Genomic DNA, 15,340 nt, shown 5'->3' on the forward strand with positions numbered 1-15,340 from the left:
TTGAGGAAAGGATAGGATAGAGGATAGGATAGGATAGAGGATAGGATAGGAAAGAGGATAGGATAGGATAAAGGATAGGATAGGATAGAGGATAGGATAGGATAGAGTATAGGATAGGATAGAGGATAGGATAGGATAGAGGATAGGATAGGATAGAGGATAGGATAGGATAGGATAGGATAGGATAGAGGATAGGATAGAGGATAGAGGATAGGATAGGATAGAGGGTAGGATAGGATATAGGATATAGGATAGGATAAAGGATAGGATAGGATAGAGGATAGGATAGGATAGAGGATAGGATAGGATAGAGGATAGGATAGAGGATAGGATAGGATAGAGGATAGGATAGGATAGAGGATAGGATAGAGGATAGGATAGGATAGAGGATAGGATGGGATACAGGATGGGATAGGATAGAGGATAGAATAGGATAGAGGATAGGATAGGATAGAGGATAGGATAAGATAGAGGATAGGATGGGATAGAGGATAGGATGGGATAGAGGATAGGATAGGATAGAGGATATGATAGGATAGGATAGAGGATAGGATAGGATAGAGGATAGAATAGGATAGAGGATAGGATAGGATAGAGGATAGGATAGGATAGAGGATAGAATAGGATAGAGGATAGGATAGGATAGAGGATAGGATAGGATAGAGGACCGGATAGAAGATAGGATAGGATAGAGGATAGGATAGGATAGAGGATAGTATATGATAGAGGATAGGATAGAATAGAGGATAGGATATAATAGAGGATAGGATAGATTATAGGATAGGATAGAGGATCGGATAGAGGATAGGATAGGATAGAGGAAAGGATAGAATAGAGGTTAGGATAGGTAATTGGATAGGATAGAGGATAGGATAAGGTAGAGGATAGTATAGGATAGAGGATAGGATAGGATAGAGGATCGGATAGAGGATAGGATAGGATAGAGGAAAGGATATAATAGAGGATAGGATAGGATAAAGGATAGGATAGGATAGGGGATAGGAGAGGAGAGGATAGAGGGTAGGATAGGATAGAGGATAGGATAGAGGATAAGATAGAGGATAGGATAGATTATAGGATAGAGGATAGGATAGGATAGAGGATCGGATAGAGGATAGGATAGGATAGAGGAAAGGATATAATAGAGGATAGGATAGATTATAGGATAGGATAGAGGATCGGATAGAGGATAGGATAGGATAGAGGAAAGGATAGAATAGAGGTTAGTATAGGTAATTGGATAGGATAGAGGATAGGATAAGGTAGAGGATAGTATAGGATAGAGGATAGGATAGGATAGAGGATTTGATAGGATAAAGGATAGGATAGGATAGAGGATAGGATAGGATGGAGGATAGGATAGGATAGAGGATAGGATAGGATAGAGGATGTAATAGGATTGAGGAAAGGATAGGATAGAGGATAGGATAGGAAAGAGGATAGGATAGGATAGAGGATAGGATAGGATAGAGGATAGGATAGAGGATAGGATAGGATAGAGGATAGGATAGAGGATAAGATAGGATAGAGGATAGGATAGAGGATAGGATAGAGGATAGGATAGGATAGATGATAGGACAGGAAAGAGGATAGGATAGGATAGAGGATAGGATAGGATAGAGGATAGGATAGAAGATAGGATAGTATAGAGGATAGGATAGGATAGAGGATAGGATAGAGGATAGGATAGAGGATAGGATAGAGGATAGGATAGAGGATAGGATAGGATAGACGATAGGATAGGATAGAGGATAGGATAGAGGATAGGATAGAGGATAGGATAGAGGATAGGACAGGATAGAGGATAGAATAGGATAGAGGATAGGATAGGATAGAGGATAGGATAGGATAGAGGATAGAATAGGATAGAGGATAGGATAGGATAGAGGATAGGATAGGATAGAGGATCGGATAGATGATAGGATAGGATAGAGGATAGGATAGGATAGAGGATAGTATATGATAGAGGATAGGATAGAATAGAGGATAGGATAGGATAAAGGATAGGATAGGATACAGGATAGGAGAGGAGAGGATAGAGGGTAGGATAGGATAGATGATAGGATAGAGGATAGGATAGAGGATAGGATAGAGGATAGGATAGGATAGAGGATCGGATAGAGGATAGGATAGGATAGAGGAAAGGATATAATAGAGGATAGGATAGAGGATAGGATAGGATAGAGGAAAGGATAGAATAGAGGATAGGATAGGTAATTGGATAGGATAGAGGATAGGATAAGGTAGAGGATAGTATAGGATAGAGGATAGGATAGGATAGAGGATTTGATAGGATAAAGGATAGGATAGGATAGAGGATAGGATAGGATGGAGGATAGGATAGGATAGAGGATAGGATAGAGGATAGGATAGGATAGAGGATAGGATAGAGGATAGGATAGGATAGAGGATAGGATAGGATAGAGGATAGGATAGAGGATAGAGGATAGGATAGGATAGAGGGTAGGATAGGATATAGGATATAGGATAGGATAAAGGATAGGATAGGATAGAGGATAGGATAGGATAGAGGATAGGATAGGATAGAGGATAGGATAGAGGATAGGATAGGATAGAGGATAGGATAGGATAGAGGATAGGATAGAGGATAGGATAGGATAGAGGATAGGATGGGATACAGGATGGGATAGGATAGAGGATAGAATAGGATAGAGGATAGGATAGGATAGAGGATAGGATAGGATAGAGGATAGGATGGGATAGAGGATAGGATGGGATAGAGGATAGGATAGGATAGAGGATATGATAGGATAGGATAGAGGATAGGATAGGATAGAGGATAGAATAGGATAGAGGATAGGATAGGATAGAGGATAGGATAGGATAGAGGATAGAATAGGATAGAGGATAGGATAGGATAGAGGATAGGATAGGATAGAGGACCGGATAGGATAGAGGATAGGATAGGATAGAGGATAGGATAGGATAGAGGATAGGATAGGATAGAGGATAGGATAGGATAGATGATAGGATAGGATAGAGGATAGGATAGGATAGAGGATAGGATAGGATAGGATAGAGGATAGGATAGGATAGGATAGAGGATATAATAGGATTGAGGAAAGGATAGGATAGAGGATAGGATAGGATAGAGGATAGGATAGGAAAGAGGATAGGATAGGATAAAGGATAGGATAGGATAGAGGATAGGATAGAGGATAGAATATTATAGAGGATAGGATAGGATAGAGGATAGGATAGGATAGAGGATCGGATAGAAGATAGGATAGGATAGAGGATAGGATAGGATAGAGGATAGGATAGGATAGAGGATAGGATAGAGGATAGGATAGGATAGAGGATAGGATGGGATACAGGATAGGATAGGATAGAGGATAGAATAGGATAGAGGATAGGATAGGATAGAGGATAGGATAGGATAGAGGATAGGATGGGATAGAGGATAGGATGGGATAGAGGATAGGATAGGATAGAGGATATGATAGGATAGGATAGAGGATAGGATAGGATAGAGGATAGAATAGGATAGAGGATAGGATAGGATAGAGGATAGGATAGGATAGAGGATAGAATAGGATAGAGGATAGGATAGGATAGAGGATAGGATAGGATAGAGGACCGGATAGAAGATAGGATAGGATAGAGGATAGGATAGGATAGAGGATAGTATATGATAGAGGATAGGATAGAATAGAGGATAGGATAGGATAAAGGATAGGATAGGATAGAGGATAGGAGAGGAGAGGATAGAGGGTAGGATAGGATAGAGGATAGGATAGAGGATAAGATAGAGGATAGGATAGATTATAGGATAGAGGATAGGATAGGATAGAGGATCGGATAGAGGATAGGATAGGATAGAGGAAAGGATATAATAGAGGATAGGATAGATTATAGGATAGGATAGAGGATCGGATAGAGGATAGGATAGGATAGAGGAAAGGATAGAATAGAGGTTAGGATAGGTAATTGGATAGGATAGAGGATAGGATAAGGTAGAGGATAGTATAGGATAGAGGATAGGATAGGATAGAGGATTTGATAGGATAAAGGATAGGATAGGATAGAGGATAGGATAGGATGGAGGATAGGATAGGATAGAGGATAGGATAGGATAGAGGATGTAATAGGATATAGGATAGGATAGGATAGAGGATAGGATAGGAAAGAGGATAGGATAGGATAGAGGATAGGATAGGATAGAGGATAGGATAGAGGATAGGATAGGATAGAGAATAGGATAGGATAGAGGATAGGATAGGATAGAGGATAGGATAGGATAGAGGATAGGATAGAGGATAGGATAGAGGATAGGATAGGATAGAGGATAGGATAGGATAGAGGATAGGATAGAGGATAAGATAGGATAGAGGATAGGAATAGAGGATAGGATTAGAGGAATAGGATAGGATAGATGATAGGACAGGAAAGAGGGATAGGATAGGATAGAGGATAGGATAGGATAGAGGATAGGATAGAAGATAGGATAGTATAGAGGATAGGATAGGATAGAGGATAGGATAGAGGATAGGATAGAGGATAGGATAGGATAGAGGATAGGATAGGGTAGAGGATAGGATAGAGGATAGGATAGAGGATAGGATAGAGGATAGGATAGGATAGAGGATAGAATAGGATAGAGGATAGGATAGGATAGAGGATAGGATAGGATAGAGGATAGAATAGGATAGAGGATAGGATAGGATAGAGGATAGGATAGGATAGAGGATCGGATAGATGATAGGATAGGATAGAGGATAGATTAGGATAGAGGATAGTATATGATAGAGGATAGGATAGAATGGAGGATAGGATAGGATAAAGGATAAGGATAGGATACAGGATAGGAGAGGAGAGGATAGAGGGTAGGATAGGATAGATGATAGGATAGAGGATAGGATAGAGGATAGGATAGAGGATAGGACTAGGATAGAGGATAGGATAGGATAGAGGATCGGATAGAGGATAGGATAGGATAGAGGAAAGGATATAATAGAGGATAGGATAGAGGATAGGATAGGATAGAGGATCGGATAGAGGATAGGATAGGATAGAGGAAAGGATAGAATAGAGGATAGGATTGGTAATTGGATAGGATAGAGGATAGGATAAGGTAGAGGATAGTATAGGAATAGAGGATAGGATAGGATAGAGGATAGGATAGGATAGAGGATAGGATAGGATAGGAGGACAGGATAGAGGATAGGATAGAAGATAGGATAGAGGATAGGATAGGATAGAGGATAGGATAGGATAGAGGATAGGATTGGATAGAGGATAGGATAGAGGGTACGATAGATGATAGGATAGAGGATAGGATAGGATAGAGGATAGGATAGGATAGAGGATGGAGGATAGGATAGGATAGAGGATAGGATAGGATAGAGGATAGGATAGAGGATAGGATAGAGGATAGGATAGGATAGAGGATAGGATAGGATAGAGGATAGGATAGGATAGAGGATAGGATAGGATAGAGGATAGGATAGGATAGAGGATAGGATAGGATAGAGGATAGGATAGGATAGAGGATAGGATAGGATAGAGGATCGGATAGAGGATAGGATAGGATAGAGGAAAGGATATAATAGAGGATAGGATAGGTAATTGGATAGGATAGAGGATAGGATAAGGTAGAGGATAGTATAGGATAGAGGATAGGATAGCATAGAGGATAGGATAGGATAGGATAAAGGATAGGATAGGATAGAGGATAGGATAGGATAGAGGATAGGATAGCGGATAGGATAGGATAGAGGATAGGATAGGATAGAGGATAGGATAGGATAGAGGATAGGATAGGATAGAGGATAGGATAGGATAGAGGATAGGATAGGATAGAGGATAGGATAGGATAGAGGATAGGATAGGATAGAGGATAGGATAGGATAGAGGATAGGATAGGATAGAGGATAGGATAGAGGATAGGATAGGATAGAGGATAGGATAGGATAGAGGATAGGATAGGATAGAGGATAGGATAGGATAGAGGATAGGATAGGATAGAGGATAGGATAGGATAGGGGATAGGATAGGATAGAGGATAGGATAGGATAGAGGATAGGATAGGATAGAGAATAGGATAGGATAGAGGATAGGATAGGATAGAGGATAGGATAGGATAGAGGATAGGATAGGTAATTGGATAGGATAGAGTATAGGATAAGGTAGACGATAGGATAGGATAGAGGATATAATAGGATACAGGATAGGATAGGATAGAGGATAGGATAGGATAGAGGATAGGATAGGATAGAGGATAGGATAGGACAGAGGATAGGATTGGATAGAGGATAGGATAGAGGATAGGATAGAGGATAGGATAGAGGATAGGATAGAGGATAGGATAGAGGATAGGATAGAGGATAGGATAGGATAGAGGATAGGGGATAGAGGATAGGATAGGATAGAGGATAGGATAGGATAGAGGATATGATAGAGGATAGGATAGGATAGGATAGAGGATAGGATAGGTAATTGGATAGGATAGAGGATAGGATAGGATAGGATAGAGGATAGGATAGGATAGAGGATAGGATAGAGGATAGGATAGAGGACAGGATAGGATAGAGGATAGGATAGGATAGAGGATAGGATAGGATAGAGATAGGATGGGATAGAGGATAGGATAGGATAGAGGATAGAATAGGATAGAGGATAGGATAGGATAGAGGATAGGATAGAATAGAGGATAGGATAGGATAGAGGATAGGATAGGATGGAGGATAGGATAGGATAGAGGATAGAGGATAGGATAGGATAGAGGATAGGATAGAGGATAGGATAGAAGATAGGATAGAGGATAGGATAGGATAGAGGATAGGATAGGATAGAGGATAGGATAGAGGATAGGATAGAAGATAGGATAGAGGATAGGATAGGATAGAGGATAGGATAGGATAGAGGATAGTATAGGATAGAGGATAGGATAGGATAGAGGATAGGATAGGATAAAGGATAGGATTGGATAGAGGATAGGATAGAGGGTACGATAGATGATAGGATAGAGGATAGGATAGGATAGAGGATAGGATAGGATAGAGGATAGAGGATAGGATAGGATAGAGGATAGGATAGGATAGAGGATAGGATAGAGGATAGGATAGGATGGAGTATAGGATATAGGATTGGATAGGATAGAGGATAGGATACGATAGAGGATAGGTTAGGATAGCGGATAGGATAGGATAGAGGATAGGATACGATAGAGGATAGGATCGGATAGAGGATAGGATAGAGGATAGGATAGAGGATAGGATCGGATAGAGGATAGGATAGAAGATAGGATAGGATAGAGGATAGGATAGGATAGAGGATAGGATAGGGTAGAGAATAGGATAGAGGATAGGATAGAGGATAGGATAGAGGATAGGATAGGATAGAGGATAGGATAGGATAGAGATAGGATGGGATAGAGGATAGGATAGGATAGAGGATAGAATAGGATAGAGGATAGGATAGGATAGAGGATAGGATAGAATAGAGGATAGGATAGGATAGAGGATAGGATAGGATAGAGGATAGGATTGGATACAGGATAGGATAGAGGATAGGATAGAGGATAGGATAGGATAGAGGATAGGATAGGATAGAGGATAGGATAGGATAGAGGATAGAGGATAGGATAGGATAGAGGATAGGATAGGATAGAGGATATGATAGAGGATAGGATAGGATAGGATAGAGGATAGGATAGGTAATTGGATAGGATAGAGGATAGGATAGGATAGGATAGAGGATAGGATAGGATAGAGGATCGAGGATAGAGGATAGGATAGGATAGAGGATAGGATAGGATAGAGGATATGATAGAGGATAGGATAGGATAGGATAGAGGATAGGATAGGTAATTGGATAGGATAGAGGATAGGATAGGATAGGATAGAGGATAGGATAGGTAATTGGATAGGATAGAGTATAGGATAAGGCAGAGGATAGGATAGTATAGAGGATATAATAGGATAGAGGATAGGATAGGATAGAGGATAGGATATGATAGAGGATATGATAGGATAAAGGATAGGATAGGATGCAGGATAGGATAGGATAGAGGATAGGATAGGATAGAGGATAGGATAGGATAGAGGATAGGATAGAGGATAGGATAGGATAGAGGATAGGATAGGATAGAGGATAGGATAGGATAGAGGATAGGATAGGATAGAGGATAGGATAGAGGATAGGATAGAGGATAGGATAGGATAGAGGATAGGATACGATAGAGATAGGATGGGATAGAGGATAGGATAGGATAGAGGATAGGATAGGATAGAGGATAGGATAGGATAGAGGATAGGATAGGATAGAGGATAGGATAGGATAGAGGATAGGATAGGATAGAGGATAGGATAGGATAGAGGATAGGATAGGATAGAGGATAGGATAGGATAGAGGATAGGATAGAGGATAGGATAGGATAGAGGATAGGATAGAGGATAGGATAGAGGATAGGATAGAGGATAGGATAGAGGATAGGATAGAGGATAGGATAGGATAGAGGATAGGATAGGATAGAGGATAGGATAGGATAGAGGATAGGATAGGATAGAGGATAGGATTGGATAGAGGATAGGATAGAGGATAGAATAGAGGATAGGATAGAGGATAGGATAGGATAGAGGATAGAGGATAGAGGATAGGATAGAGGATAGAGGATAGGATAGAGGATAGAGGATAGGATAGGATAGAGGATAGGATAGGATAGAGGATAGGATAGGTAATTGGATAGGATAGAGGATAGGATAGGATAGGATAGAGGATAGGATAGATAATTGGATAGGATAGATTATAGGATAAGGCAGAGGATAGGATAGTATAGAGGATATAATAGGATAGAGGATAGGATAGGATAGAGGATAGGATAGGATAGAGGATAGGATAGGATAAAGGATAGGATAGGATACAGGATAGGATAGGATAGAGGATAGGATAGGATAGAGGATAGGATAGGATAGAGAATAGGATAGAGGATAGGATAGGATAGAGGATAGGATAGGATAGAGGATAGGATAGGATAGAGATAGGATGGGATAGAGGATAGGATAGGATAGAGGATAGAATAGGATAGAGGATAGGATAGGATAGAGGATAGGATAGAATAGAGGATAGGATAGGATAGAGGATAGGATAGGATAGAGGATAGGATTGGATACAGGATAGGATAGAGGATAGGATAGAGGATAGGATAGGATAGAGGATAGGATAGGATGGAGGATAGGATAGGATAGAGGATAGAGGATAGGATAGGATAGAGGATAGGATAGGATAGAGGATAGGATAGAGGATAGGATAGGATAGAGGATAGGATAGGATAGAGGATAGGATAGGATAGAGGATAGGATAGGATAGAGGATCGGATAGAAGATAGGATAGGATAGAGGATAGGATAGGATAGAGGATCGGATAGAAGATAGGATAGGATAGAGGATAGGATAGGATAGAGGATAGTATATGATAGAGGATAGGATAGAATAGAGGATAGGATAGGATAGAGGATAGGATAGGATAGAGGACAGGATAGAGGATAGGATAGAAGATAGGATAGAGGATAGGATAGGATAGAGGATAGGATAGGATAGAGGATAGGATTGGATAGAGGATAGGATAGAGGGTACGATAGATGATAGGATAGAGGATAGGATAGGATAGAGGATAGGATAGGATAGAGGATGGAGGATAGGATAGGATAGAGGATAGGATAGGATAGAGGATAGGATAGAGGATAGGATAGAGGATAGGATAGAGGATAGGATAGAGGATAGGATAGGATAGAGGATAGGATAGGATAGAGGATAGGATAGGATAGAGGATAGGATAGGATAGAGGATAGGATAGGATAGAGGATAGGATAGGATAGAGGATCGGATAGAGGATAGGATAGGATAGAGGAAAGGATATAATAGAGGATAGGATAGGTAATTGGATAGGATAGAGGATAGGATAAGGTAGAGGATAGTATAGGATAGAGGATAGGATAGCATAGAGGATAGGATAGGATAGGATAAAGGATAGGATAGGATAGAGGATAGGATAGGATAGAGGATAGGATAGCGGATAGGATAGGATAGACGATAGGATAGGATAGAGGATAGGATAGGATAGAGGATAGGATAGGATAGAGGATAGGATAGGATAGAGGATAGGATAGGATAGAGGATAGGATAGGATAGAGGATAGGATAGGATAGAGGATAGGATAGGATAGAGGATAGGATAGGATAGAGGATAGGATAGAGGATAGGATAGGATAGAGGATAGGATAGGATAGAGGATAGGATAGGATAGAGGATAGGATAGGATAGAGGATAGGATAGGATAGAGGATAGGATAGGATAGGGGATAGGATAGGATAGAGGATAGGATAGGATAGAGGATAGGATAGGATAGAGAATAGGATAGGATAGAGGATAGGATAGGATAGAGGATAGGATAGGATAGAGGATAGGATAGGTAATTGGATAGGATAGAGTATAGGATAAGGTAGACGATAGGATAGGATAGAGGATATAATAGGATACAGGATAGGATAGGATAGAGGATAGGATAGGATAGAGGATAGGATAGGATAGAGGATAGGATAGGACAGAGGATAGGATTGGATAGAGGATAGGATAGAGGATAGGATAGAGGATAGGATAGAGGATAGGATAGAGGATAGGATAGAGGATAGGATAGGATAGAGGATAGGGGATAGAGGATAGGATAGGATAGAGGATAGGATAGGATAGAGGATATGATAGAGGATAGGATAGGATAGGATAGAGGATAGGATAGGTAATTGGATAGGATAGAGGATAGGATAGGATAGGATAGAGGATAGGATAGGATAGAGGATAGGATAGAGGATAGGATAGAGGACAGGATAGGATAGAGGATAGGATAGGATAGAGGATAGGATAGGATAGAGATAGGATGGGATAGAGGATAGGATAGGATAGAGGATAGAATAGGATAGAGGATAGGATAGGATAGAGGATAGGATAGAATAGAGGATAGGATAGGATAGAGGATAGGATAGGATAGAGGATAGGATTGGATACAGGATAGGATAGAGGATAGGATAGAGGATAGGATAGGATAGAGGATAGGATAGGATGGAGGATAGGATAGGATAGAGGATAGAGGATAGGATAGGATAGAGGATAGGATAGAGGATAGGATAGAAGATAGGATAGAGGATAGGATAGGATAGAGGATAGGATAGGATAGAGGATAGGATAGGATAGAGGATAGGATAGAGGATAGGATAGAAGATAGGATAGAGGATAGGATAGGATAGAGGATAGGATAGGATAGAGGATAGGATAGGATAAAGGATAGGATAGGATACAGGATAGGATAGGATAGAGGATAGGATAGGATAGAGGATAGGATAGGATAGAGGACAGGATAGAGGATAGGATAGAAGATAGGATAGAGGATAGGATAGGATAGAGGATAGGATAGGATAGAGGATAGGATTGGATAGAGGATAGGATAGAGGGTACGATAGATGATAGGATAGAGGATAGGATAGGATAGAGGATAGGATAGGATAGAGGATGGAGGATAGGATAGGATAGAGGATAGGATAGGATAGAGGATAGGATAGAGGATAGGATAGAGGATAGGATAGAGGATAGGATAGGATAGAGGATAGGATAGGATAGAGGATAGGATAGGATAGAGGATAGGATAGGATAGAGGATAGGATAGGATAGAGGATAGGATAGGATAGAGGATCGGATAGAGGATAGGATAGGATAGAGGAAAGGATATAATAGAGGATAGGATAGGTAATTGGATAGGATAGAGGATAGGATAAGGTAGAGGATAGTATAGGATAGAGGATAGGATAGCATAGAGGATAGGATAGGATAGGATAAAGGATAGGATAGGATAGAGGATAGGATAGGATAGAGGATAGGATAGCGGATAGGATAGGATAGAGGATAGGATAGGATAGAGGATAGGATAGGATAGAGGATAGGATAGGATAGAGGATAGGATAGGATAGAGGATAGGATAGGATAGAGGATAGGATAGGATAGAGGATAGGATAGGATAGAGGATAGGATAGGATAGAGGATAGGATAGGATAGAGGATAGGATAGAGGATAGGATAGGATAGAGGATAGGATAGGATAGAGGATAGGATAGGATAGAGGATAGGATAGGATAGAGGATAGGATTGGATACAGGATAGGATAGAGGATAGGATAGAGGATAGGATAGGATAGAGGATAGGATAGGATGGAGGATAGGATAGGATAGAGGATAGAGGATAGGATAGGATAGAGGATAGGATAGGATAGAGGATAGGATAGAGGATAGGATAGGATAGAGGATAGGATAGGATAGAGGATAGGATAGGATAGAGGATAGGATAGGATAGAGGATCGGATAGAAGATAGGATAGGATAGAGGATAGGATAGGATAGAGGATCGGATAGAAGATAGGATAGGATAGAGGATAGGATAGGATAGAGGATAGTATATGATAGAGGATAGGATAGAATAGAGGATAGGATAGGATAGAGGATAGGATAGGATAGAGGACAGGATAGAGGATAGGATAGAAGATAGGATAGAGGATAGGATAGGATAGAGGATAGGATAGGATAGAGGATAGGATTGGATAGAGGATAGGATAGAGGGTACGATAGATGATAGGATAGAGGATAGGATAGGATAGAGGATAGGATAGGATAGAGGATGGAGGATAGGATAGGATAGAGGATAGGATAGGATAGAGGATAGGATAGAGGATAGGATAGAGGATAGGATAGGATAGAGGATAGGATAGGATAGAGGATAGGATAGGATAGAGGATAGGATAGGATAGAGGATAGGATAGGATAGAGGATAGGATAGGATAGAGGATAGGATAGGATAGAGGATAGGATAGGATAGAGGATCGGATAGAGGATAGGATAGGATAGAGGAAAGGATATAATAGAGGATAGGATAGGTAATTGGATAGGATAGAGGATAGGATAAGGTAGAGGATAGTATAGGATAGAGGATAGGATAGCATAGAGGATAGGATAGGATAGGATAAAGGATAGGATAGGATAGAGGATAGGATAGGATAGAGGATAGGATAGCGGATAGGATAGGATAGAGGATAGGATAGGATAGAGGATAGGATAGGATAGAGGATAGGATAGGATAGAGGATAGGATAGGATAGAGGATAGGATAGGATAGAGGATAGGATAGGATAGAGGATAGGATAGGATAGAGGATAGGATAGGATAGAGGATAGGATAGGATAGAGGATAGGATAGAGGATAGGATAGGATAGAGGATAGGATAGGATAGAGGATAGGATAGGATAGAGGATAGGATAGGATAGAGGATAGGATTGGATACAGGATAGGATAGAGGATAGGATAGAGGATAGGATAGGATAGAGGATAGGATAGGATGGAGGATAGGATAGGATAGAGGATAGAGGATAGGATAGGATAGAGGATAGGATAGGATAGAGGATAGGATAGAGGATAGGATAGGATAGAGGATAGGATAGGATAGAGGATAGGATAGGATAGAGGATAGGATAGGATAGAGGATCGGATAGAAGATAGGATAGGATAGAGGATAGGATAGGATAGAGGATCGGATAGAAGATAGGATAGGATAGAGGATAGGATAGGATAGAGGATAGTATATGATAGAGGATAGGATAGAATAGAGGATAGGATAGGATAGAGGATAGGATAGGATAGAGGACAGGATAGAGGATAGGATAGAAGATAGGATAGAGGATAGGATAGGATAGAGGATAGGATAGGATAGAGGATAGGATTGGATAGAGGATAGGATAGAGGGTACGATAGATGATAGGATAGAGGATAGGATAGGATAGAGGATAGGATAGGATAGAGGATGGAGGATAGGATAGGATAGAGGATAGGATAGGATAGAGGATAGGATAGAGGATAGGATAGAGGATAGGATAGGATAGAGGATAGGATAGGATAGAGGATAGGATAGGATAGAGGATGGAGGATAGGATAGGATAGAGGATAGGATAGGATAGAGGATAGGATAGAGGATAGGATAGAGGATAGGATAGGATAGAGGATAGGATAGGATAGAGGATAGGATAGGATAGAGGATAGGATAGGATAGAGGATAGGATAGGATAGAGGATAGGATAGGATAGAGGATAGGATAGGATAGAGGATAGGATAGGATAGAGGATCGGATAGAGGATAGGATAGGATAGAGGAAAGGATATAATAGAGGATAGGATAGGTAATTGGATAGGATAGAGGATAGGATAAGGTAGAGGATAGTATAGGATAGAGGATAGGATAGCATAGAGGATAGGATAGGATAGGATAAAGGATAGGATAGGATAGAGGATAGGATAGGATAGAGGATAGGATAGCGGATAGGATAGGATAGAGGATAGGATAGGATAGAGGATAGGATAGGATAGAGGATAGGATAGGATAGAGGATAGGATAGGATAGAGGATAGGATAGGATAGAGGATAGGATAGGATAGAGGATAGGATAGGATAGAGGATAGGATAGGATAGAGGATAGGATAGGATAGAGGATAGGATAGAGGATAGGATAGGATAGAGGATAGGATAGGATAGAGGATAGGATAGGATAGAGGATAGGATAGGATAGAGGATAGGATAGGATAGAGGATAGGATAGGATAGGGGATAGGATAGGATAGAGGATAGGATAGGATAGAGGATAGGATAGGATAGAGAATAGGATAGGATAGAGGATAGGATAGGATAGAGGATAGGATAGGATAGAGGATAGGATAGGTAATTGGATAGGATAGAGTATAGGATAAGGTAGACGATAGGATAGGATAGAGGATATAATAGGATACAGGATAGGATAGGATAGAGGATAGGATAGGATAGAGGATAGGATAGGATAGAGGATAGGATAGGACAGAGGATAGGATTGGATAGAGGATAGGATAGAGGATAGGATAGAGGATAGGATAGAGGATAGGATAGAGGATAGGATAGAGGATAGGATAGAGGATAGGATAGGATAGAGGATAGGGGATAGAGGATAGGATAGGATAGAGGATAGGATAGGATAGAGGATATGATAGAGGATAGGATAGGATAGGATAGAGGATAGGATAGGTAATTGGATAGGATAGAGGATAGGATAGGATAGGATAGAGGATAGGATAGGATAGAGGATAGGATAGAGGATAGGATAGAGGACAGGATAGGATAGAGGATAGGATAGGATAGAGGATAGGATAGGATAGAGATAGGATGGGATAGAGGATAGGATAGGATAGAGGATAGAATAGGATAGAGGATAGGATAGGATAGAGGATAGGATAGAATAGAGGATAGGATAGGATAGAGGATAGGATAGGATGG

This window comes from Halictus rubicundus, unplaced genomic scaffold (genome assembly GCF_050948215.1).
Source record: "Halictus rubicundus isolate RS-2024b unplaced genomic scaffold, iyHalRubi1_principal scaffold0052, whole genome shotgun sequence".
NCBI classification, from domain to species: Eukaryota; Metazoa; Arthropoda; class Insecta; order Hymenoptera; family Halictidae; genus Halictus; species Halictus rubicundus.